At 40.9% G+C, this 24,343-nt stretch overlaps 1 protein-coding gene and 1 pseudogene across 2 annotated transcripts in view; one reads left to right on the top strand and one right to left on the bottom strand.

Annotated features, from left to right (window-relative positions):
* Mast2 (microtubule associated serine/threonine kinase 2) overlaps positions 1 to 24,343 on the bottom strand; it is a 216,644-nt gene that overhangs the window by 149,853 nt on the left and 42,448 nt on the right. The window lies entirely within an intron of this gene.
* On the top strand, positions 14,822 to 15,306 carry LOC101598952 (annotated as a pseudogene).

Genomic DNA, 24,343 nt, shown 5'->3' with positions numbered 1-24,343 from the left:
TTAAAACAAAGCCAGGCATGGTGGTACACTGGGGAGGCAGAGGTAGGAGGATCACCCTAAGACTACATAGTGAATTCCAGGTCAACCTGGGCTAGAGTTAGACCCTACCTTGAAAAAAACAAAACATAAATAAAATAAAAAGAATAAATAAATTTTAAAAAGGCAATATAAGGCCAGGCATGAGGGTACACACCATTAATCCCAGCACTTGGGAGCCTGATGTAGGAGAACCGCTAGGAGTTTTAGACCAAACTGAAGCTACAGAGTGAGTTCCAGGTTAACTTGGGCAATAGTGAGACCCTACCTCAAAAATTTAAAAAAAAAAGTAATAATTTTTTTTTTAAAGAAAGAAAAAGAAAGAAGGGCTAGAGAGATGGGTAAGCAGTGAAGGCACTTGCCTGCAAAGCCTAAGGACCCAGATTCAATTCTCCAGGTCCCACATAAGCCATGCAACATGATGGCACATGCATCTGGAGTTCAGTTGCAGTGGCTAGAGACCCTTGCATGCCCATTCTCTCTATATTAAAAAATAAGATAAATTTTAAAAAAAAGAATGGACAGGAAGTTTTGAACAATTTACTAGTTCATAAGTAACCACTGGTCCTGGTAAGTTTCAGGGATAAATAGGTAACTTATTTATTTGAGAGAGAAAGAGTGAGGGAGAAAGAATGGTTGTGCCAGCGCCTCCAGCCACTGCAAACAAACTCCAGACACATGCGTCCCCTTGTGTATCTGGCTTACGTGGGTCATGGAGAATCGAACCTAGGTCCTTTGGCTTTGCAGGCAAACACCTTAACTGCTAAGACATCTCTCCAGCCCAGGATGTTTGCTTTTGAAAACTGCCACTTAGGGGAGCTGTGAATAGATAAATTAAATTTCAGGTTAGATGGGAAAAGAGTGAAACACTATGGGTAGGGGGAGAGGAGAAAATTCTGGGCTGGAGAGATGGCTCCGTGGTTACAGCACTTGCCTGCAAAGCCTAAGGATCTTGGTTCAGTTTCTCAGTACCCACATGAAGCCAGATGCACAAACTGTCACATGCACCTGGAGTCCGTTTACAATGGCTAGAGCCCCTAGTACACTCATTCTGTCTTCTCTCTGCCTTTCTCTGCATACAAATAAATTAATTAAAAATATATTGTTAAGCTAGGTATGGTGTTTTGATTCAGGTGTCCCCCATAAATTTAGGTGTTCTGAATACTAGGTTCCCAGCTTATAGAGATTTGGGAATTAATGCCCCCTGGAGGCAGTGTATTGTTGGGGGCAGGCTTACAAGTATTATAGCCAGTTTCCCCTTGCCAATGTTTGGCACACTCTCCTTTTCCTGTTTTCCACCTGATGTTAGTGAGGAGGTGATGTCCACCCTCTGCTCATTTCATCATTTTCCCTATAATCCTGGGACATCACTTGAGTATGTAAGACAAATTAAACCCTTTTTTCCCAATATATGTTCTTGGTCAGGTGATTTCTGCCAGCAATGTGAAACTGACTGCAACAGTAATGTTTGTACCAAGGAATGGTGTCATTTGCTGCTAGGCACCTAACTGTGTGGCTTTGGCCTTTTGGAGCTGATTTTCAAGAGGAATGTGGAAAGATTTGAAATCTTGGCCTGAGAGACGCCTTGTGGTGTTGTAAGTACAGCTTGGTGGATTATTCTGGTCAGAGTTGAAAGACCTGAATGCAGTAAGAACTATGGACTGTGAGGTTTGGCTTATGAAGGTAAAAGGAGCTTTGTCTGGATTGGGTTAAAAGCAGTTTGTGTGAGAGATTTGGTGTTATGCCCATGTCCTGAGAAGTTGTGCAGGTTGCATTGAGTAGAAATGAACTGGTGTGTACTGAGGGATATGGCACACAAGAAATCTTTGGGCAGAAACTGCTGCCTGTTCAACTGCAATTATATGAGAGATTATAACCACTGCAATGGAGCCAGCTGACCTACACTGGGACAACAGGAAGAATGTAGACTCTTTTGAAGGGGTCCGAGTGCTCAAGGAGTGTCCTGTTTTTCAAAGTCTGTTTTATTCCCCTTGCATTAACAAACTGGCACTCTACCTACTATTGGAAGAAGACATTCTGCACGCAGTTCAATGGGAAAAGAGAGAAATCACTAGTGAAGATACTCAACAGTGGACACTGCAAGGCTTATATCTGGCCAGCCAGGCCAAATGAGCCAACGGGTACAATAGTGGCACGTCTGTTATGGAGAAAACCAACTGCCCTCTAATTTGACTGGAGGCCCACTCCATGGTAGAGAATATATCCCTGATACTGAAAACCTACAACAGGGTTAGTCATGAGCTCTAGGGAAGTAATGTCTGCTGGGTCTGGTAAATGTAATACTATGCTCAACAAACTGCCCAGTAAGCACTTCTGTTAATATTCATACCCATATATCAATACTACTCTCACTTTTGGTTAGAGAACCTTCTCTTTTCAGATGGCAATTATCTTGGGATGACTCAGAAGGTACCATAATGCTAAGAAGAACTGACAGAGGAGTACTCAGCACTGAAATATCTCTATCACAACTTTTTTTTTGTTTTTGTTTTTCCAGGTAGGCTCTCACTCTAGCCCAAGCTGACCTGGAATTCACTATGGAGTCTCAGAGTGGCCTTGAACTCATACTGACCCTCCTACCTCTGCCTCCCAAGTGCTCAGATTAAAGGCATGCACCACCACGCCCAGCCCTCTATCACAACTTCTAAGGCTCTGAGTCCACTGCAAAATAGGTGAGTAAAAACTATGGGGACTTTTAAAATTGGACTGAATGAACTTCATTTTGTATCATGCATGGTTATCAGTTTATGGGACCCAAGTACAGAACGTGGTGGTTTGATTCACGTGTCCCCCATAAATCTGAATGCTAGGTTTCTAACTGATGGAGATTTGAGAGTTAATGCCTTCTGGAGGTAGTGTGTTATTGGAGGTGGGCTTATGGGTATTATAGCCAGGTTCCCCTTACCAGTACTTGGCATACTCTCCTGTTGGTATTGTTCACGTGATGTTGGCAATGAGGTGATATCTACCCTCTGCTCATGTCATCGTTTTCCCCTGCCATCATGAAGCTTACCCCTCCAGTCCCTAAGCCAAAATAAACCTTTTTCCCACAAGCTGCTCTTGGTCAGATGATTTCTGTCAGCAATGTGAACCTGACTGCAACAGAGAACCTACATCAAAAAAATTAAAAAGTAAGCCTAGTGTGTTGGTGCACACCTTTAGTCCCAGCACTTGGTAGGCAGAGGTAGGAGGATAACCATGACTTTGAGGCCACCTTGAGACTACATAGTGAATTCCAGGTCAGCCTGGGCTAGAATAAAACCCTACATCAAAAAACTAAAAAAATAAATAAGTACATGTATATATATGTGTCTGTGTGTATTTAAAGTTAAATATATGTATATGTTGTCTGTTCTCTACATATTATGTACATCTTTCAACCCCACCTATAATTTCCATGACATAAAAATGAGTTTACTTACTTAAGGAGCCAAATCTGCATTCTAACTTTTCCCCACTTACACATAAAACATTCTTCCAGGATATAATTGCTCATTTATCTTGTTCTGATCAAACCTTGGGGCTGGGGAGATAACTCACTGCATAAAGCTTGCCACACAGCAGGATTAACTGAGTTTGGAGCTCAAACACCCACATAAAGAAAACTAGATGTGCCAGGTGTGGTGGTGCACGCCTTTAAACCCAATACTCAAGAGGCAGAGGTAGGAGGATAGCCATGATTTGAGGCCAGCCTGAAACTACATAGAAAATTCCAGGTCAGCTGGGCTAGAGTGAAACCCTACCTTTAAAAAAAAAAAAAAAAAACTAGATGCTATAGGAAGCATTTATAATCCCAAACACACCTACGGGTGAGAAGAGAGGCACAAACAAGAGTATACCCTAGAAGCTTAGTGGTCAGCTAGCCTAAAGAAAGCAGCTGTAGGGCTGGAGAGATGGCTTAGCAGATAAAGTGTTTGTGTAAATCCTAAGGACCCAGGTTCAATTCCCCAGTACCCACTTAAGTCAGATATACAAGGTGGTGAATGTGTCTGAAGTTATTTTGAGGGGCTACAAACCCTGGCATGCCAATACTCAATCACTCTCTCTCTCTTTCTCTCTCACTAACACACACACACAATATAAAATTTTTAAAAAGGCCTTAGTGGTTAAGGTGTTTGCCTGCAAAGCCAAAGGACCCAGTTCGACTCCCTAGGACCCACATTAGCCAGATGCACAAGGGGGCACACGCCTCTGGAGTTTGTTTGCTGTAGCTGAAGGCGCTGGAGTGCCTATTTTCTCTCTTTTTCTCTGTCAAATAAATTTTAAAAAAATAAATTTTTTAAAAACCAGCAGTACAATAAAAGCATATACTCCACAAAGTATGAAAATCTGAAGGAAATGGATGATTTCCTTGATCTATATGACCTACCTAAATTAAATCAAGATGAGATTAATCACTTAAATAGACCTATAACAAACATGGAGTTATCAATAATCTCCCAACTAAAAAAAGCCCAAACCCGGATGGATTCACTGCTGAATTTTACCAGACTTTTAAGGAAGAGCTAACACCATTGCTTCTTAAGCTTTTCCAGGAAATAGAAAAAGAAGGAATTCTACCAAACTCCTTCTATGAGGCCAGCATCACCCTGATACCAAAACCAGGCAAAGATAGAACAAAAAAAGAAAATTACAGACCAGTCTCCCTCATGAACATAGATGCAAAAATTCTCAACAAAATATTGACAAACAGAATACAAGAGTATATCAAAAAGATCATTCACCCTGACCAAGTAGGCTTTATCCCAGAGATGCAGGGATGGTTCAACATACGCAAATCTATAAATGTAATACATTACATAAATGGGTTGAAGGACAAAAATCACATCATCATCTCATTAGACGCAAAGAAAGCATTTGACAAAAATCCAACAACCCTTCATGATAAAAGTCCTACAGAGACTGGGAATAGAAGGAACATATCTCAATATAATAAAGGCTATTTATGACAAGCCTACAGCCAACATATTACTAAAAGGGGAAAAACTGGAAGCTTTTCCACTAAAATCAGGAACAAGACAAGGGTGTCCACTGTCCCCACTTTTATTTAATATAGTTTTGGAAGTCTTAGCCATAGCAATAAGGCAAGAGACACACATAAAAGGGATACAAATTGGAAGGAAGAAATCAAGTTATCATTATTTGCAGATGACATGATTCTATACATAAAGGACCCTAAAGAGTCTACTAGCAAGCTGTTAGAGCTGATCAAAACCTACAGCAATGTAGCAGGATACAAAATAAATACACAGAAATCAGTAGCCTTCATATATGCTAACAACAAACACACAGAGGATGAAATCAGAGTATCACTCCCATTCACAATTGCATCAAAAAAAATAAACTACCTTGGAATAAACCTAACCAAGGAAGTAAAGAATCTCTACAATGAGAACTTTAAAACACTCAAGCGAGAAATTGCAGAAGACACTAGAAAGTGGAGAAACATCCCTTGTTCCTGGATTGGAAGAATCAATATTGTGAAAATGGCAATCTTACCTAAAGCAATCTACACATTTAATGCAATCCCTATCAAAATTCCAAAAGCTTTCTTCATGGAAATAGAAAAAACAATCCAAAAATTCATTTGGAATCACAAAAAACCTCGAATATCTAAAATAATACTGAGCAACAAAAAAGAGGCTGGTGGTATCACCATACCTGATTTTAACCTATACTACAGAGCCATAGTAACAAAACCAGCAAGGTACTGGCACAAAAACAGACATGTTGATCAGTGGAACAGAATAGAGGACCCAGATATAAGCCCAAGTAGCTATAGCCACCTGATATTCGATAAAAATGCCAAAAATACTCACTGGAGAAGAGACAGCCTCTTCAGCAAATGGTGTTTTGAAAACTGAACATATATCTGCAGAAGGATGAAAATAGATTCTTCTCTCTCTCCATGCACAAGAATTAAGACCAAATGGATTAAAGACCTTAACATTAGACCGGAAACTATGAAACTGCTAGAGGAAAAAGTAGGGGAAACCCTCTAACATATTGGTCTTGGGAAAGACTTTCTGAATACAACCCCAATTGCTTAGGCAATAAAACCACAGATTAACCACTGGGACCTAATGAAATTACAAAGATTTTGCACCGCAAAGGACACAGTGAAAAAAGCAAAGAGGCAACCTACAGAATGGGAAAAAATCTTCGCCAGCTATATATCTGATAGAGGATTAATATCTAGGATATACAAAGAACTCAAGAAGTTAAATAATAAGGAATCAAACAAGCCAATCAAAAAATGGGCTAAGGAGCTAAATAGAGAGTTCTCAAAGGAAGAAATACGAATGGCATATAAGCATCTAAAAAAATGTTCTACGTCACTAGTCATCAGGGAAATGCAGATTAAAACTACATTGAGATTCCATCTCACTCCTGTCAGATTGGCCACCATCATGAAAACAAATGATTATAAATGTTGGCGGGGATGTGGAAAAAAAGGAACCCTTCTGCACTGCTGGTGGGAATGCAATCTGGTCCAGCCACTGTGGAAAACGGTGTGGAGGTTCCTAAAGCAGCTAGAGATTGATCTACCATATGACCCAGCTATAGCGCTCCTAGGCATATATCCAAAGGACTCATCTCATTTCCTTAGAAGTACATGCTCAACCATGTTTATTGCTGCTCAATTTATAATAGCTGGGAAATGGAACCAGCCAAGATGTCCCTCAACAGATGAGTGGATAATGAAGATGTGGTACATCTATACAATGGAGTTCTACTCAGCGGTAAAGAAAAATGAAGTTATGAAATTTGCAGAAAAATGGATGGACCTGGAAAGTATTATACTAAGTGAGGTAACCCAGGCCCAGAAAGTCAAGCGCCACATGTTCTCTCTCATATGTGGATCCTAGCTACAGATGATTGGCTTCTGTGTGAGAATGAAAATACTTAGTAGCAGAGGCCAGTAAGTTAAAAAGGAGACATAAAGGGTAGAGAAAGGAAGGGAGGAGGATACTTAATAGGTTGATATTGTATATATGTAATTACAATGATTGTAATGGGGAGGTAATATGATGGAGAATGGAATTTCAAATGGGAAAGTGTGGGGGTGGGGAGGTAGGGAATTACCATGGGATATATTTTATAATCATGGAAAATGTTAATAACAAAGAATTATCCTACCTTTTTTTCCCCCCCCAAAGGTAGGGTCTCACTCTAAGAGCCCAGGCTGACCTGTACTTCATCATATACCCTCAGGGCCTTAAACTCATGCTATTCCTCCCACCTCTGCCTCCAGAGTGCTGGGATTAAAGGCGCACACCACCACGCCCAGCTAGAATTCTCCTAACTTAAAGCTAATAGGATAATGGTACCTTTTTCAAAAAATAGAAGGCAATTTTTTAAATATTCAGAAACAAAATAAACAAATCCAAATCACATGTAATGGCTATTTGTTCTAATTTAGTGACTCCTGTTTCTAACCAAGTACCAAGATGAGAAGTTGAGGAACTTTATACCCATTCCCCTAAGTTTGAAATTATGTTAATAATCAATCATGCTTTCAGGACTGACACTTCAATAAAAACTATAGGCTTCAGAGTTTTGTTGCTAAATATATGGCAATACCTGGAGGGTGGTGAGCTCTGAGAAAGCATGAGAGAAAATTTCTGTTATAGGAGTCTTTGACCAAAGGACTGACTTATAAGGGTCTTAAGAGACCAGGTCTAGCAACAAGCCACCTCAAAAGTTTAATTCATGGGGGGCTGGAAAGATGGCTTAGTGGTTAAATACTTGCCTGGGAAGCCTAAGGACCCAGGTTCGATTCTCTAGAACCCACATAAGCCAAATGTGCAAGAGTGCATGCATCTGGAGTTCCTTTACATTGGTTAGAGGCCCTGTAGTGCCCTTTCTCTCTCATAAATAAATAAAAATAAAATAAAATAAACTTTAATTCATGGATAGAGACATCAAGGAACCAGGATTTTATTTTAATGTAGCCAGATGGAAGTCAGCTACCTAAAAATTTATCGTTCTTATTAGGATAGTAGCTCTAGGATTATATAGGGTAAGGACAAAAATAGAAAGTCAAGATGTATGCATGTGCATACTATTTCAGTAAGGCTGATCTGGTTGTGGTTCTGATTTTGTAGGCACTTACTGAGATCTTCCTAGCACCAGGACTTGAGGGGCAACTTCTGTTCAGTTTCTGTATGAAAGGAGTACTTATGAGAAGCTAGGGCAGGGAAAATAAAGAAAACAGATTGGAGAGACAAAATGAAGTCATTCAGGATGACCATGTCCTTTAAATGCCCCAATTCTAAATGAGACCCTGAAACATTCCCACATACCTCTCACCCTCTTTATCTGTCTGTTTACCTTTATCTATTGCAGCATCCTATATAATAAACTGGTAAACACAGTGTTTCCAAGTTTTCTGAGTCATCCTAACCAAGGAGTAGATCAGGGGAACCATGGCCAATGTGTTAAAAGCACAGAAAGAAAAAAAAAAAAAAAAAAAAAGCAAGGAAAAAAATAACCTAGGGCTTGAAATTGGCATCTAAATAAGGAAAGTCTTGGACTAAGCCTGAACCTGCGGATCTAATGCTAGTTCTAGATAATGTTAGATTTGAGTTGGTGTCCAGGACCCTCACCTGGCTTCTGCCAGAAAATTGCTTGGTGTGTTGGGAAAACCTTCCACAAATCAGTTACCAGAAATAAGATGATGAAGATGGCTCAGTGGATAAAAGAGTTACTGTGCAACTGAGTATCTGAAGCCTCAACGCAAAAGCTAGAAGCTGTGGTGGCACTCTATGAACCCAGGGTGCCTACAGTGAGAACAGAAGTAGAGGGTAAAGAATTTCCTGGAACTTCCAAAGGAGTAGCAAACAGTAAGAGACCATGCATCAAATGAGGTGGAATGAGGTCAATATAAGACATAAGTAAGGAAAAAGAAATAATAAAGAAAAACAGTCAGAATTACTAGCAATGAAGAACACAATTAATGAAATAATAATTTAAAAAGCACTCTGTAGAAAATCTCATCAGTACAATGGATAAAGGACAAAATATCTAAACTAAAAGACCAGGTAGCAGATCTAATACAGTCAAACAAAGAGAAAGACAAACTAATAGGAAAGTATGAATGGGAATTTCAAGATATTTGGGACACTATGAAAACATCAAACATAAGAATTCAGGGTATAGTAGAAGAAGAATTTCACTCCAAAGGCATAATAGGAATTTTCAATAAATCATAGAAGAAACCATCCCCCAAATTGGGAAACAGATGCCAATGAAGATACAGGAATCCTTTAGAATACCAACCAGACAAAACCTGGAAAGAACCTCTCCTCATCATATTATAAGTAAACTACCAAACATAAAAACCAAATATATTGAAAGCAGTTATACAGAAAAATCAAGTTACCTACAAAGGCAAGCCCATCACAGCAGATTACTCAATACAAGCTTTAAAAGCCAGAAGGGCTTGGAGCGATGAATTCCAAGTTCTGAAAGATAACAACTGTCAACCAATGTTACTTTATGCTGCAGAGCTATCCATTCAAATAGAAGGAGAAATAAGGACATTCCACAACAAAAGCAGGCTAAAGGAATATTTGAAGACAAAACCAGCTATACAGAAAATAGTTGAAAGGATTCTCCATGCTGAAGAGAAAGAAAAGCACATATATAAGGAACCTGGAAAAAACAAATAATACTCAAATACTACTTAACACAAATGAGCAAAGGTAAAACCAGAAGAACTACCAAAAAAAAAAAAAAAAGCAAAAATAAACACACACCTTTCAATAATATCTCTTAATATCAATGGCCTCAATGCCTCAACCAAAAGACATAGGTTTGCAGACTGGGTAAAAGCAGGATCCTTCAGTTTGCTGCTCCAAGAAACTCACCTTTTTACAAAGGATGGACACTATCTTAGAGTGAAAGGTCATAGAACAAATAGACCAAACAGATATATACAGGACATTTCATCCAAATGCTGTAAAATATGCATTCTTTTCAGCATCACATGTAACATTCTCTAAAATAGACCATATATTAGGACACAAAGCAAATCTTAACAAATACAGGAAAACTGAAATAATTCCTTGCACTCTGACCACAATGAAACCAAACTATAAATCAATAGCAAGAAAAGCTATAGTGCATACACAAAATCATGGAAACTAAGCAATACACTACTAAATGATGAATGGGTCATAGAAGAAATCAAGAAGGAAATCAAAAAGTTCATAGAGTCAAATGATAATGAGAACACAACATACCAAAACCTTTGGGACACAATGAAGGCACTCCTAAGAGAGAAATTTATAGCTTTAAGTGCCTATATTAAGAAATTAGAAAAGTCGCAAGTAAACGACCTAATGCTTCACCTTAAAGCCTTGGAGAAAGAAGAACTAGGCAAACCAAAACTCAGTAGATAGGAAGAAATAATAAAGATTAGGGCAGAAATTAATGAAATAGAAACAAAAAAAAAAACAATCCAAACAATCAATGAAACAAAGAGTTGGTTCTTTCAAAGGATAAACAACATTGATAAACCCTATCAAATCTTACGAAAAGAGAGAAGAGACACAAATTAATAAAATTAGAGATGAAAAAGGTAACATAACAACTGGTGCCAGAGAAATTCAAAAATCATAGGGACTTACTATAAAAGCATATACTCTACAAAGTATGAAAACCTGAAAGAAATGGATGATTTCCATGATTTGTATGAACTACCTAAATTAAATCAAGATGAGATTAATCACTTAAATTGACCTATAACAAGCATGAGATCCGAACAGTTATCAAAAATTTCCCAACTAGAAAAAGCCCATGCCCAGATGGATTCACTGCTGAATTTTACCAGACCTACAGGGAAGAACTAACACTATCACTTCTTAAGCTTTTCCATAAAATAGAAAAAGAAGGAATCCTACCAAATTCCTTCCATGAAGCCAGCATCACCGTGATACCAAAACAAGGCAAAGATAGAACAAAAAAAGAAAATTACAGACCAATCTTCCTCATGAACATAGATGCAAAAATTCTCAACAATATACTGGCAAACAGAATACAAGAATATATCAGAAAGATCATTCACCCTGACCAAGAAGGCTTTATCCCACAGATGAAGGGATGGTTCAACATATACAAATCAATAAATATAATACATTATAAAAATGGACTGAAGGACAAAAAACATATGATCGTCTCATTAGACGCAGAGAAAGCATTTGACAAAATCCAACATCCCTTCATGATAAAAGTCCTACAGAGACTGGGAATAGAAGGAACATATCTCAATATAATAAAGGCTATTTATGACAAGCCTACAGCCAACATATTACTAAATGGGGAAAAACTAGAAGCTTTTCTACTAAAATCAGGAATAAGACAAGGGTGTCCACTGTCCCCACTTTTATTTAATATATTACTGGAAGTCTTAGCCATAGCAATAAGACAAGAGACACACATAAAATGGATAAAAATTAGAAAGGAAGAAATCAAATTATCATTATTTGCAGATGACATCATTCTATACATAAAGAACCCTAAACACTCTACCAGCAAAGAGTTGGAGCTGATAAACACCTACAGCCATGTAGCAGGATATAAAATAAATACACAGAAATCAGTAGCATTCCTATATGCTAACAACAAACATGCAGAGGATAAAATCAGAGAAACACTCCCATTCACAATTGCATCAAAGAAAATAAAGTACCTTGGAATAAACCTAACCAAGGAAGTAAAGAATCTATACAATGAGAACTTTAAAACACTCAAGCGAGAAATTGCAGAAGACACTAGGAAATGGAAAAACATCCCTTGGAAGAATCAATATTGTGAAAATGGCAATCTTACCAAAAACAATCTACACATTTAATGCAATCCCCATGAAAATTCCAAAGGCATTCTTCAAGGAAATAGAAAAAACAATCCAAAAATTCATTTGGAATCCCAAAACACCTCAAATATCTAAAATAATACTGAGCAACAAAAATAAGTCAGGAGGTATCACCATACCTGATTTTAACCTATGCCACAGAGCCATAGTAACAAAAATGGCATGGTATTGGCACAAAAGCAGATATGTAGATCAATGGAACAGAATAGACGACCCAGATATAAGTCCAGGGAGCTATAGCCACCTGATATTCAATAAAAATGCCAAAAATATTCACTGGATAAAAGACAGCCTCTTCAGCAAATGGTGCTGGGAAAACTGGATATGTATCTGTAGAAGGATGAAAATAGATTCTTCTCTCTCTCCATGCACAAGAATTAAATCCAAATGGACTAAAGACCTTAACATCAGACCTGAAACTCTGAAATTGCTAGAGGAAAAAGTAGAGGAAACCCTTCAACATATTGGTCTTGGCAAAGACTTTCTGAATGTAAACCCAGTTGCTCAGGCAATAAAACCACAGATTAACCACTAGGACCCCATAACATTACAATGATTTTGTACAGCAAAGGACACTGTGAGTAGAGCAAAGAGGCAACCTACAGAATGGGGAAAAAATCTTCGCCAGCTATATATCTGATAGAGGATTAATATCTAAGATATACAAAGAACTCAAAAACTTAAATAAAAAGAAGTCAAACAAGCCAATTAAAAATGGGCTATGGAGGCTGGAGAGATGGCTTAGCAGTTAAGTGCTGGCCTGTGAAGCCTAAGGACACCAGTTCGAGGCTCGATTCCCCAGGACTCACGTTAGCCAGATGCACAAGGGGGCGCACACATCTGGAGTTTGTTTGCAGTGGCTGGAAGCCCTGGCATTCATTCTCTCTCTCTCTCTCTCTCTCTCTCTCTCTCTCTCTCTCTCTCTCTCTTTCTCTCTCTCTGCCTTTCTCACTCTGTCGTTCTCAAATAAATAAATAAATAATGAACAAAATTTAAAAAAAAAATAGGCTATGGAGCTAAATAAAGAGTTCTCAAAAGAAGAAAGCAGATGGCATATAAGCATCTAAAAAAAATGTTCTACATCCCTAGTCATCAGGGAAATGCAGATTAAAACCACACTGAGATTCCATCTCACACCTGTCAGATTGGCTACCATCATGAAAACAAATTATCATAAATGCTGGCGGGGATGTGGAAAAAGCGGAACCCTTCTACACTGTTGGTGGGAATGCAATCTGGTCCAGCCATTGTGGAAATCAGTGTGGAGGTTCCTAAGACAGCTAAAAATTGATCTGCCAGCTATAGTCCTCCTAGGCATATATCCTAACGACTCATCCTATTTCCTTAGAAGTACATGTTCAACCATGTTTATTGCCGCTCAATTCACAATAGCTGGGAAACGGAACCAGCCTAAATGTCCCTCAACCGATGAGTGGATAATGAAGATGGGGCACATTTACACAATGGAGTTCTACTCAGCGGCAAAGAAAAATGAAGTTGTGAAAATCTGCAGGAAAATGGATGGATCTCGAAAGTGAGGTAACCCAGGCCCAGAAAGCCAAGTGTCGCATGTTCTCTTTCATATGTGGATCCTAGCTATAGATATTTGGGCTTCTGTGTGAGAAGGGAAAAACTCATTAGCAGAGGCCAGTAAGTTAAAAAGGAGATATAAAGGGAAGAGAAAGGAAGGGAGGAGAGAACTTAATAGGTTGGTATTGTATATGTTAGTAGAAGAATAGATTAATGGGGGTGAAAAGGCCCAAAGTGAGGTCAGGGGAAGAGACAGAGTAAAGGAAAGGTGGAGGGAGAGTAATCAAAATCTGAGTGGATGCAAATAAATCCGGTTTCGGACAATGGAATACTCAGGAGCCATAGATCGTTGTTAGAAAATTTTCAATGCCAGGGATGGTATACCTCCAGTGAGTTGTTGGCCACAGGGGTCCCTGATGCCCCCAAAACATTATAGGCCATTGCCAAGGCCCTTGATTTCCCACCAGGAATCGATGGTAAGACCCTATTGCTGAAGACTCCACATACTTGGGCTACAAGGCCACTGAGAAGTCCTGCTGGAATTAAGCTGATAACCTCTTCCATGTAGACCAGCTAACAGAAAGCTGGAAGAAGCCATTCTACATGTAGTTCAATGGGAGAAAGAGATAGATACCACCAGTGAAGATATTCGACAGTGGACACTGTAAGCCTTATAGTTGGCCAGCCAGGCCAAATAAGCCAATGGGTGCAACAGTGGGAGGTCTGTCATGGGGGAAACCAACTGTCCTTCAACTGGACTGGAGGCCCGCTCCATGGGGGTGGGGGGGAACACATCCCTGATACTGAAAACTTAAAACAGGGGTAGTCATGAGCCCTGGGGGTATAACATCTGCTCATGTCTGGAAAAATGCATACACTATGCTTATCAAACTGCCCAGTAAGCACTTTTCTTAATATTTATACCCTTATATTAACACTACTCGCACTTTGGGTAGAGAATTTTCTCTTTTCAGATGGCAGTGATCTTGGGAAGACTCAGAAGGTATCATAGTGCTGGAAAGAAGTGACTGGACCGGCTTAGCTTGAGCAAGCAGCACATGTGGCTGCAGTGGCAGTAAAATGTCAGTGCCGGGCTGGTTAGATGGCTTAGCAGTTAAGCGCTTGCCTGTGAAGCCTAAGGACCCCAGTTCGAGGCTCGGTTCCCCAGGTCCCACGTTAGCCAGATGCACAAGGGGGCGCACGCGTCTGGAATTGGTTTGCAGAAGCTGGAAGCCCTGGCGCGCCCATTCTGTCTCTCTCCCGCTATCTGTCTTTCTCTCTGTGTCTGTTGCTCTTAAATAAATAAATAAATGATATAATCATAATAATAAAAAAATTTAATGTTTAAAAAAAAAAATGTTAGTGCCGGGACCCTACCAGGCAGCTGCGGGGCCTTCCTCTATGCCTACTGCAACCCTGTCCTATGAAGAGACAGTGGGTATAAACACTTACTACCCAACGCCTTCAGCCCCTGTGTCCAGGCCAGACACGGAGCTCATCACAGGTCCAGATGGGAAGAGCATGAATCCACCTTTGTATTATACCCAGCCAGTGCCGGTCCCCAACGCCAACGCAATTGCTGTGCAGATGGTGTACGAGCAGCAGCCCATCTCCTACGACTGTCCCGTCCATAGATATGTTGTCCTTCCTGCAGCAAGATGATCGTGACCCAGCTGTCCTACAATGTCGGTGCCCTCACCTGGCTCTCCTGTGGGAGCTTCTGTCTACTGGGGTGCACAGCCGGCTGCTGTTTCATCCCGTTCTGTGTGGACGCCCTGCAGGACGTGGACCACTACTACCCCAACTGCAAAGCTCTCCTGGGCACCTACAAGCACTTGTAGGACTCCACCGGCTGTGGGAGAGATGCATGTCACCAGAAGTCACCTGACCCTTGCCATCCCTGCCCCAGGAGAGGCTCCGCTCCTGGAATCTCATCTCTCCATGGTCTCCACCTCCTTGTCTTCTTTTGGGGGGAAAAAAAAGTCACAAAAGTTACAAGCCTCCAAACCCCCCAAAATTGCTGCTTGGAGTCATACACAGGACATGCAAAGACATTGACCTTGCATGTTGGTTTAAGAGTTTTCCTGTCTACCTAAATCACCCTAACTGTAATTGCTGCCCCCTTTGCATATCCAGGGGTTCGCCACTGGCTGGGCTCCTCTTCTGCTCAGTGGGCCTTTCCAGTGGTGGTCTCAAACCTAGAAGCCACAATTTGCCTTATTTTTTTGGTGATAACACAATTTTCTTATTAAAAATAATTTACAGCATCAGTAACATATACACAATTGTCATTAACTGAACTTTGCCTCCAATATATTTCTACACAATACTTAACATTATTAAACTTAAAACTGTTATGCTGTTTTGTTGGCTTTAAATAATAGACAATGATTTGTAGTCACTTAAGTGAGATATATGTTTTATAACCACATATTACATGTAAAACTGATTTAAAAAAATTACTGTCGGGCTGGAGAGATGGCTTAGCGGTTAAGCGCTTGCCTGTCAAGCCTAAGGACCCCGGTTCGAAGCTCGGTTCCCCAGGTCCCACGTTAGCCAGATGCACAAGGGGGTGCACGCATCTGGAGTTCGTTTGCAGAGGCTGGAAGCCCTGGCGTGCCCATTCTCTCTCTCTCCCTCTATCTGTCTTTCTCTCTGTGTCTGTTACTCTCAAATAAATAAATTAAAAAAAAAATCACTGTCACTTTTCCAAAGTCCATCTCCTTCCCCTTCTTTTATATTCCAAATCAAAGAAAGATAGGATCATTATCCAGTATCTTAGTATCTTCTCCTAAACCTAAAGGCATAAAGAAAGGTGGCTTTTGATTCAACCATTGAAAAATGTCAGTTTCTCCTCATTCCATCCCTTATCACTGAGGAGAGGAATGCATAACAAAACGTTGTACCACATATACCAGTCACTGAGATTCAGACTTAGCTCTCAGCTTTCAAGACAATTACCAGGAACACACCAAGCAATCTGCGAAAGGGCTTCTGCTTCCTCTCATTCCAGTGTCAGCATGGAGAGAAAATATAACTGTCATCCTGGGAACTTTTAAGGTATATAATAATTTGCCTTATTTTTGAGACTTCTGCCCCAACCGTGGCAGAACCAGTCTTTTAGCACCTGTGATTTTTTTTTTCCCATCTGTCCCTATCTGTGAAGATAAATATCCTTGCCTTAAAGACTTTATATGGGCTTGGCTCTTAGATTCTATAACTGCAGACGTTAGCACTCACACTCAGTTTAATTTCTTAATTTTTTTTAAGTGAATGGAAGGACTGTTGACACCCACCAGGCACGTACCTAAGAGGTCATACATGCAGAATAAAAGAAAACTGGAGCTGAGTTTACCCACTGTCGTTTGTGTCCCAGCAACACAGTAATAATGAAGGGATCCCCCACCCCTGTGCAGTCATTACATTCAGTTATCAGCTTTTCTTGGTCTTACACATCTATGAATAGTGTGTGTGTGTGTGTGTGTGTGTGTGTATACACATATATACATATATATATATATATATATATATATATATTTTTTTTTTTTTTTTTTTAAGATGGAATCTCATTTTGTGGTTCAGGCAGGCCTTGAACTCCTGGGCTCAAGTGATCCTCCTGCTACAGCCTCCCGAATAGCTGGGACTTCAGATATATGTGCCTGCACCCAGCTCTTTCCTTTTTCTTTGAGAGAAAAAGAATGGGGATATCCCATCTACTGTCTATACATGGGTTCGGTGTGATTCTAAAAACATGTCTATGTGGGGACCCTTTGGGTTTCCTAGTGGTATGAGCAGGGATGCCTGTGTGGACCCTTGCCATGGCGCCTCTGAGAACTTGGGCATCAGAACTGCCTAAAGAGCACTGAGGTCTAATTTCTATTTTTTAGCAATAGAGCTTGTGGTATCAGATGACCCGTCAGAGGGTGCCAACAACAAACCCAGAGTTTTTTGTAGGTTGACCCTGTGTTCTCTTCAAAATGGACACAGAGCCCTCCCCACTTTCAGCAGGCCCTAATTCCAGACTAAACCCACACCAGGGAGTCCTGTGAATCAGTGTGAAGTCAGACTTGGACTTTGAACAAAAGTCCATATATGGGTTGAGAGGAAAGTCACCCTGTTGATGCAGCCCTTCACGCTTGTTCTGGAAGTGTTAGCAATTATGATTTTGGCAGTGAATTATGGATACACACATCTCACTTTGGTGTTATCTGCTTTTAAACAAATAAAGCTTGGGGTTCACTGGGTGAACTCTTTATCAACTAAAAAAACAAAAAAAAAAAAAAGAAGTGACTGGAGTACTGAGTAACATCTCTATCACACCTTCCAAAGCTCAGGGTCTAATGCACAAGAGGCGGTGGAAAGAATGTAAGAGCCAAAGAAAGGGTAGGACTCCTTACAACGTGCTCCCTCTAGACATAAAATGGCCTGGATATCCATGACCTCATAGTGCCTGACACTACCTACACAAGACCAGCATAAGAGGAGGAAAAGATTATGACATCAAAATTAAAGAGAGAGTGATTGAGATGGGGAGGGCATATGATGGAGAATGGAATTTCAAAGGGGAAAGTGGGGGGGGTGAGGGAGTGTATTATCATGGGATATTTTTTATAATCATGGAAAATGTTAATAAAAATTGAGGAAAAAAAAAGAGAGAGACTGATTGAGAAGGGGAGGGGATATGATGAAGAATGGAGTTTCAAAAGGGAAAGAGGGAGAGAGGGTATTACCATGGGTTAATTTTTATAATCATGGAAGTTGCTAATAAAAATTTGAAAAAAAAAAAAAAAGAAATTACTCTTGAACCTCATCCCTTCCTCTTCAATCTTTTGCTATCACATCTCAAGATTTAATCAATCATTATACCTTGTCATAGCATAGCATTTGCATTTCTTAACAACCACAACATTTTCTTTTATGTTTGTGTTGTTTATATGCAACCTTAAATGTAGGGTAAAGATGCTACACTTATATATATTTAGCACCTTTACATAAGATACATAATAAGGGCAGGACTGAAGAGATAGCTTAGCATTTAAGGTGCTCACCTGCAAAACCTAAAAATCCAGGTTCAACTCCCCAGCACCCACATAAACCAGATGCACATTGTGGTACATGTGTCTGGAGTTTATTTGCAGTGACTAGCAGGCCTGGTACAACCACTCTCTATCACTCTTTTTCTCTCTCTAAATAAGTAAAAATAAAATAACAATAATAATAATTGCATAGATAAATTCCACCCACTATAAAAAAAAAACAAAGTTATGTACATAGGGCTGGAGAGAGGGCTCAATGCTTAAAGGTGCTTCCTTGTAAGCAAAGCCTGCAAGTCTGATGGCTTAGGTTCCATTCTCCAGTACCCACTTAGAGATAGATACACAAAGTGGCACATGCAATAGGAGTTCATATGCAGTGACAGGAGGCCTTGGTGCATCCATAATTACTCTCAGCTCTGTCTATCTCTCTCAAATAAATTTTAAAAAACTTTTTAAGAAGCCGGGCATGGTGGTGCAAGCCTTTAATCCCAGCACTTGGGTAGCAGAGATATGAGGATCTACATGAGTTTGAGGCTCCCCCGAGACTACATACTGAATTCCAGGTCAGCCTGAGCTAGAGTCAGACCCTACCTTGGGAAAAAAAAAAAAAAACACACACACATACACACAAAAGTTATAAGCAACCATATATGAAAAAATTAATGACACTTACAGGTCTTTGTCTACAATGTAAATGTTACAATATCAAAACAGGAAAGAGGAAGGTGGGTATGGTAGTACATGCTTTTAATACCAGCACTCAGGAGGATCATGAGTTCAAGGCCACCCTGAGACTACATAGTTGTGAACTAATGTTCCCAGGAAACAGCTCTATCTGCTGCACCTACTTCCAGCCAGGCTGAATGGGCTGATGGAGCTACTGTGATCACAGAGAGATGGAATGTTCCACATCTCAGCCAAATTACCTTGGGCTACCTTAAGACCCTTAACAGTCATTTACTGTCCAAGTTTGTGTCTGAACTAACATCTTTGTAACTGTCAGTTGATCAGGTATAATCTTTTTAAAATGCAAGAACAGAAAAGATTAGACAGGACTTCCAGTTAAGATGGCGGCGTAGGTACCACACCAAAGCAGCCTGGGTGGGGCGGGGGAGAGACCAAAAAAACTCAGTAAAATACACACTGTTACTAAAAAGTGAGGTGTATAGGAAACTGAAACGGCAGCAGAGAAGTAGAAGAGGTCCAGAGCATCCAGAGCCCACACAGGCCGGCAAAAGTGGCCCCTCGCAGCTCCGCCAACCACGGCGGTGGCGCAACAAAAAGCAGCCAGGCTCGGCTCCAGCGGCAGGAAAAGCCAGGTGTGGGGATTTTCCACTCACACCGGCGCTCTCCGCAACTCAGGAAACGTGAAGGGAGAGCAGCAGTGAGCAACGGAGGAGCAGACCACGAGGTAGAAGAACACGTGGAACAGTGAGAGAACCACAGCAGTTGCGGCTCCCTCCCCTCCCCCACCGCCTGAGCTCAGCTCCAGCGAACAGAGCAGCATCCCGGGACCTGGCCACGCCAACTTGAGCCGACAACGGGACCCAAGCAGGAGCAGAGTTCGGCAGCAACATCAGCGGCTCCGGCACCAGTAACAGGGGCCCCAGCAGTAGCAGATCCAGTAGCAGCAGCAGCGGCAGACCCAGCAGCGGAAGACCCAGCAGCAGCAGACCCAGGAGCGGCAGCAGCGGCAGATCCCGCAGCAGCAGCTTCAGTGGCAGCAGCAGCAGTGGACCCAGCAGCAGCAGCTTCAGCAGCAGCAGTGGCTCCAGCAGTGGCAGCTACAGCAGCAGCAGCAGAGGCAGCAGCAGCAGCAGTGGGCCCAGCAGCAGCCTCAGCAGCAGCGGCTACAGACCCAGCAGCGCCAGCTTTAGCAGCAGCAGTTCCAGCAGCAGGGGTGCTGATCTGCAGGGCCACACTTGCCAGGCTCAGTTTGCCCCACAGGAAAAGCCAGTGCCCAGCTCCAGAAATCAGAACAACAGCCCGACGACCCAGGCAGCAACTTGACTGAGACCAAAATCATCCAAGGTAACTGGGATTGCACCAGGGAAGGGTCTCACGTGGTCACAAGCTGACTTGGATCCCTCAACAGACCAGAAATCTTAACCTCTTTGTTGATAGAGGATCTGGTCGTTATAATAACTACTCTTGCATACATACTCGGGGCTGTTGTTGATTGAATGTGTACAGTGTTTAGTTAAATTTTAGAATCTGCCTGTATTTTATTCCACTCAGCCTGCTTGAATACTCCCATAGCAGGGAAACTCAACCCCTAGGAACACCTTTATAGATACTCTGAGAGTCTTAAGAGCCATACCTAACATCTTAAGCTCCTACCCTGAAAATATATAACATCAAATCAACTGATACAGCTAAGAATACCCAGCTAGCTAGAAAATCCAAGCTTTAACTTAATCCAAGATGCAAAAGTATATACATTATAACACAAGAAACACTAAAAAGCAAGACGATATAAATCCACCTAAAAGTATTAATGCATCAGAAATGTCCTCCAGTGAGAACGAGTTAGAGGAAATGCCTGAGAAAGAGTTCAAAAGAATGATTGTAAATATGTTCAAAGAGGTCAAAGAACAAACCAAAAGAATCAAAGAAGAAATCAGAGGAAATCAAAGGAATCAAAGAAGACGCAGGACACCAATTTATTGAAATAAAGAAGGCAATACAAGACATAAATAAGGAAATAGAAATAATAAAGAAAAACCAGTCAGAATTACTAGCAATGAAGAACACAGTTAATGAAATAAAAAACTCTGTAGAAAATCTCACCAGTAGGATAGATGAGGGAGAGGACAGAATTCCAAGCTAGAAGACCAGGTGGCAGATCTAATACAGTCCAACAAAGAGAAAGACAAACTTATAGAAAAGTATGAGTGGGAATTTCAAGATATTCGCAACACTGTGATAAGATCAAATATAAGAATTCAGGGCATAGTAGAAGGAGAAGAATTCCACTCCAAAGGCATATTGGGCATCTTCAACAATATCATAGAAGAAAATTTCCCCCAAATTGGGAAAGAGGTGCCAATGCAGATACAGGAAGTGTTTAGAACCCCAGCCAGACAAAACCTGGAAAGAACCTCTCCTTGCCATATTATAATCAAACTTCCAAACACACACACCAAAGAAAAAATATTGAAGGCAGTTAGAAAAATCAAGTTACCTACAAAGGCAAGCCCATCAGAAATGCAAGAACAGACCTCAGCTTCCACCAACCCAAGGGCTAAGAATGTCATCAGATAGTATCTGACAATGATGGTGATTTCCCTCACTTTGCTATAACCCGCTTACCTGATGGTCAGCCAATCTATTTGAAAAGTGCTTTGATTATGACTTTCTTTTGTTCTGTAACTATAAAATCTTCATGAAATTGTTAACACATTGGAACATGGAATTTGGGGTAGCCTAAATCTGTGTTCCTGGCCATGGTCACTCAAAGGTGGCTCCAGAATAAACTACTTGTTATCCCCTTTGAGGAGAGAACTTCTTTTGCACTGACAGTGAATTCCAGGTCAGACTGTACTAGGATAAGACCCTACCACAAAAAAAAAAAAAAAAAAAAACAGAAAAAGAAGGCAGGCATGGTGGCACATGCCTTTAATCTCATCACTCGGGAGGGAGAGGAAGGAGTATTACCTACTGTTCCAGGCCTAGAACTACACAGTAAATTCTAAGTCAGCCTGGGCTAGAGTAAGACCCTACATTGAAAAACCAAAACAAATGAACAAAAAGAGCCTGGTGTAGAGGAACACTCCTTTACTCCCAGCACTGAGGAGGAAGAGGTAAGAGGATCACTCTGAGGTTGAGGCTACTCTGAGACTACATAATAAATTCCACGTCAACAACCTAGGATAGAATGAGACCCTACCTTCAAAAGGTGATGTTTGAAGAATATTTATGGGCCGGGCACGGTGGCACACGCCTTTAATCCCAGCACTCTGGAGGCAGAGGTAGGAGGATTGCCATGAGTTCAAGGCCACCGTGAGATGACAGAGTTAATTCCAGGTCAGCCTGGACCAGAGTGAGACCCTACCTCAAAACAACAAAAAAAAAAAAAGAATATTTATGGGACTGGGGATATACCTTAGCAGTTGAGCGCTTGCCTGTGAAGCCTAAGGATACTGATTCAAGGCTCGATTCCCCAGTAGCCACATACATCACAAGCATAAGATGGCACATGCATGTGGAATTCATTTGCAGTGGTTGGTTCACCCATTCCCTCTCTCTATCTGCCTCTTTCTCTCTGTCTCTCTCAAGTAAACAAATAGAAATAAAAAAATATTTAATATTTAAAAAGAAGAAAAGGCCAGGCATGGTTGTACACATCTTTAATCCAAGCACATGAGTGTTCAAGGCCACCTTTAGACTACATAGTGAATCCAGGTTAGTCTGAGCTAGACTGAGACCCTACCTCAAAAAAAAAAAAACAAGGGCTGGAGAGATGGCTTAGCGGTTAAGCGCTTGCCTGTGAAGCCTAAGGACCCCAGTTCGAGGCTCAGTTCCCCAGGTCCCATGTTAGCCAGATGCACAAGGGGTGCATGCGTCTGGAGTTCGTTTGCAGAGGCTGGAAGCCCTGGCGCGCCCATTCTCTTTCTCTTCCTCTATCTGTCTTTCTCTCTGTGTCTGTCGCTCTCAAATAAATAAATAAATAAATTTTAAAAAAAACAAATAAAATAATATTAAAATAAATAAAAAGGCCAGGCATAGTGAATTCCAGGTCAGCCTGGGCTAGAATGAGACCCTACCTCGAAAAACCAAAAAACTAGATAAATAAATAAAAAGAAGAAAAGAATGTTTAGGGCTGGAGAGATGGCTTAATGGTTAAGGCACTTATCTGCAAAGCCAAAGGACCTGCGTTCAATTCCCCAGGACCCATGTAAACCTGATGCACAAAGTGGCACATGCTTCTGGAGTTCCTTTATGGCAGCTGAAGGCCCTGGCAAGCCCATTCATTCTCTCTCTCTCTCTCTCTCTCTCTCTCAAAATAAAATAAAATATAAATAATGTTCAAAAAATGAAAATTAGAAAAATAATAATTTAAAAAATAAAGAAGGAAATGTTTTGGGACTGGGAAAATAGCTCAGCATGATATTAGAACCACCAAAACTATCATACATGCTGGAGGAGGAGGAAAAAGAGACATCAAAGAAATGAAAAATAGGACTACTTTTCTGGACAATGGAACACTAAGGAGCCACTGATTGTTACTAGAAAATTTTCAGTGCCAGGGATGGGATACCTTCCAGTGAGTTGTTGGCGAGGGAGGTCCCTTGATGCCTCCAAAACATTACAGGCCATTGCTGAGGCCCTTGGTTTCCCATCAGGAATATATGGTAAGACCTCATTGCTGAAGACTCCACATATTTGAGCTGCAACAGGTCACTGAAACCTGAAAACCTACAATAGGAGTAGTCATGAGCCCTAGGGTTGTAATGTCTGCTGCTGTCTGGCTAAAAGTATATATGCTCACCAAACTGCCCAGTAAGCTCTTCTCTTAATGTTTATAACCATATATTAATGCTACTCTCACTTTTGGTTAGGGAACCTTCTCTTTTCAGATGGCACTAACCTTGGGATGACTCAGAAGGCACCATGGTGCTGACAAGAAGTGACAGAGGAGTGGTCAGCACTGGAATATCTCTCACACCTTCCATGGTTCAGGGTCCATTCTAGAAGAGGTGGCGGAAAGAACATAAGGGCCAAAAGAAGGGTAGGACTCCTCACAACTTGATCCTCCAGACACAAAATGGCCTGGATATCCATGACCTCACAGTGCCTGACACTAACTACACAAGACCATCATAATAGGAAGAAAAGATCA

This window comes from Jaculus jaculus, chromosome 5 (genome assembly GCF_020740685.1).
Source record: "Jaculus jaculus isolate mJacJac1 chromosome 5, mJacJac1.mat.Y.cur, whole genome shotgun sequence".
NCBI lineage: Eukaryota > Metazoa > Chordata > Mammalia > Rodentia > Dipodidae > Jaculus > Jaculus jaculus.
The sequence above is the reverse complement of the archived record's forward strand: the minus strand, read 5'-3'. Positions and strand labels throughout refer to the sequence as shown.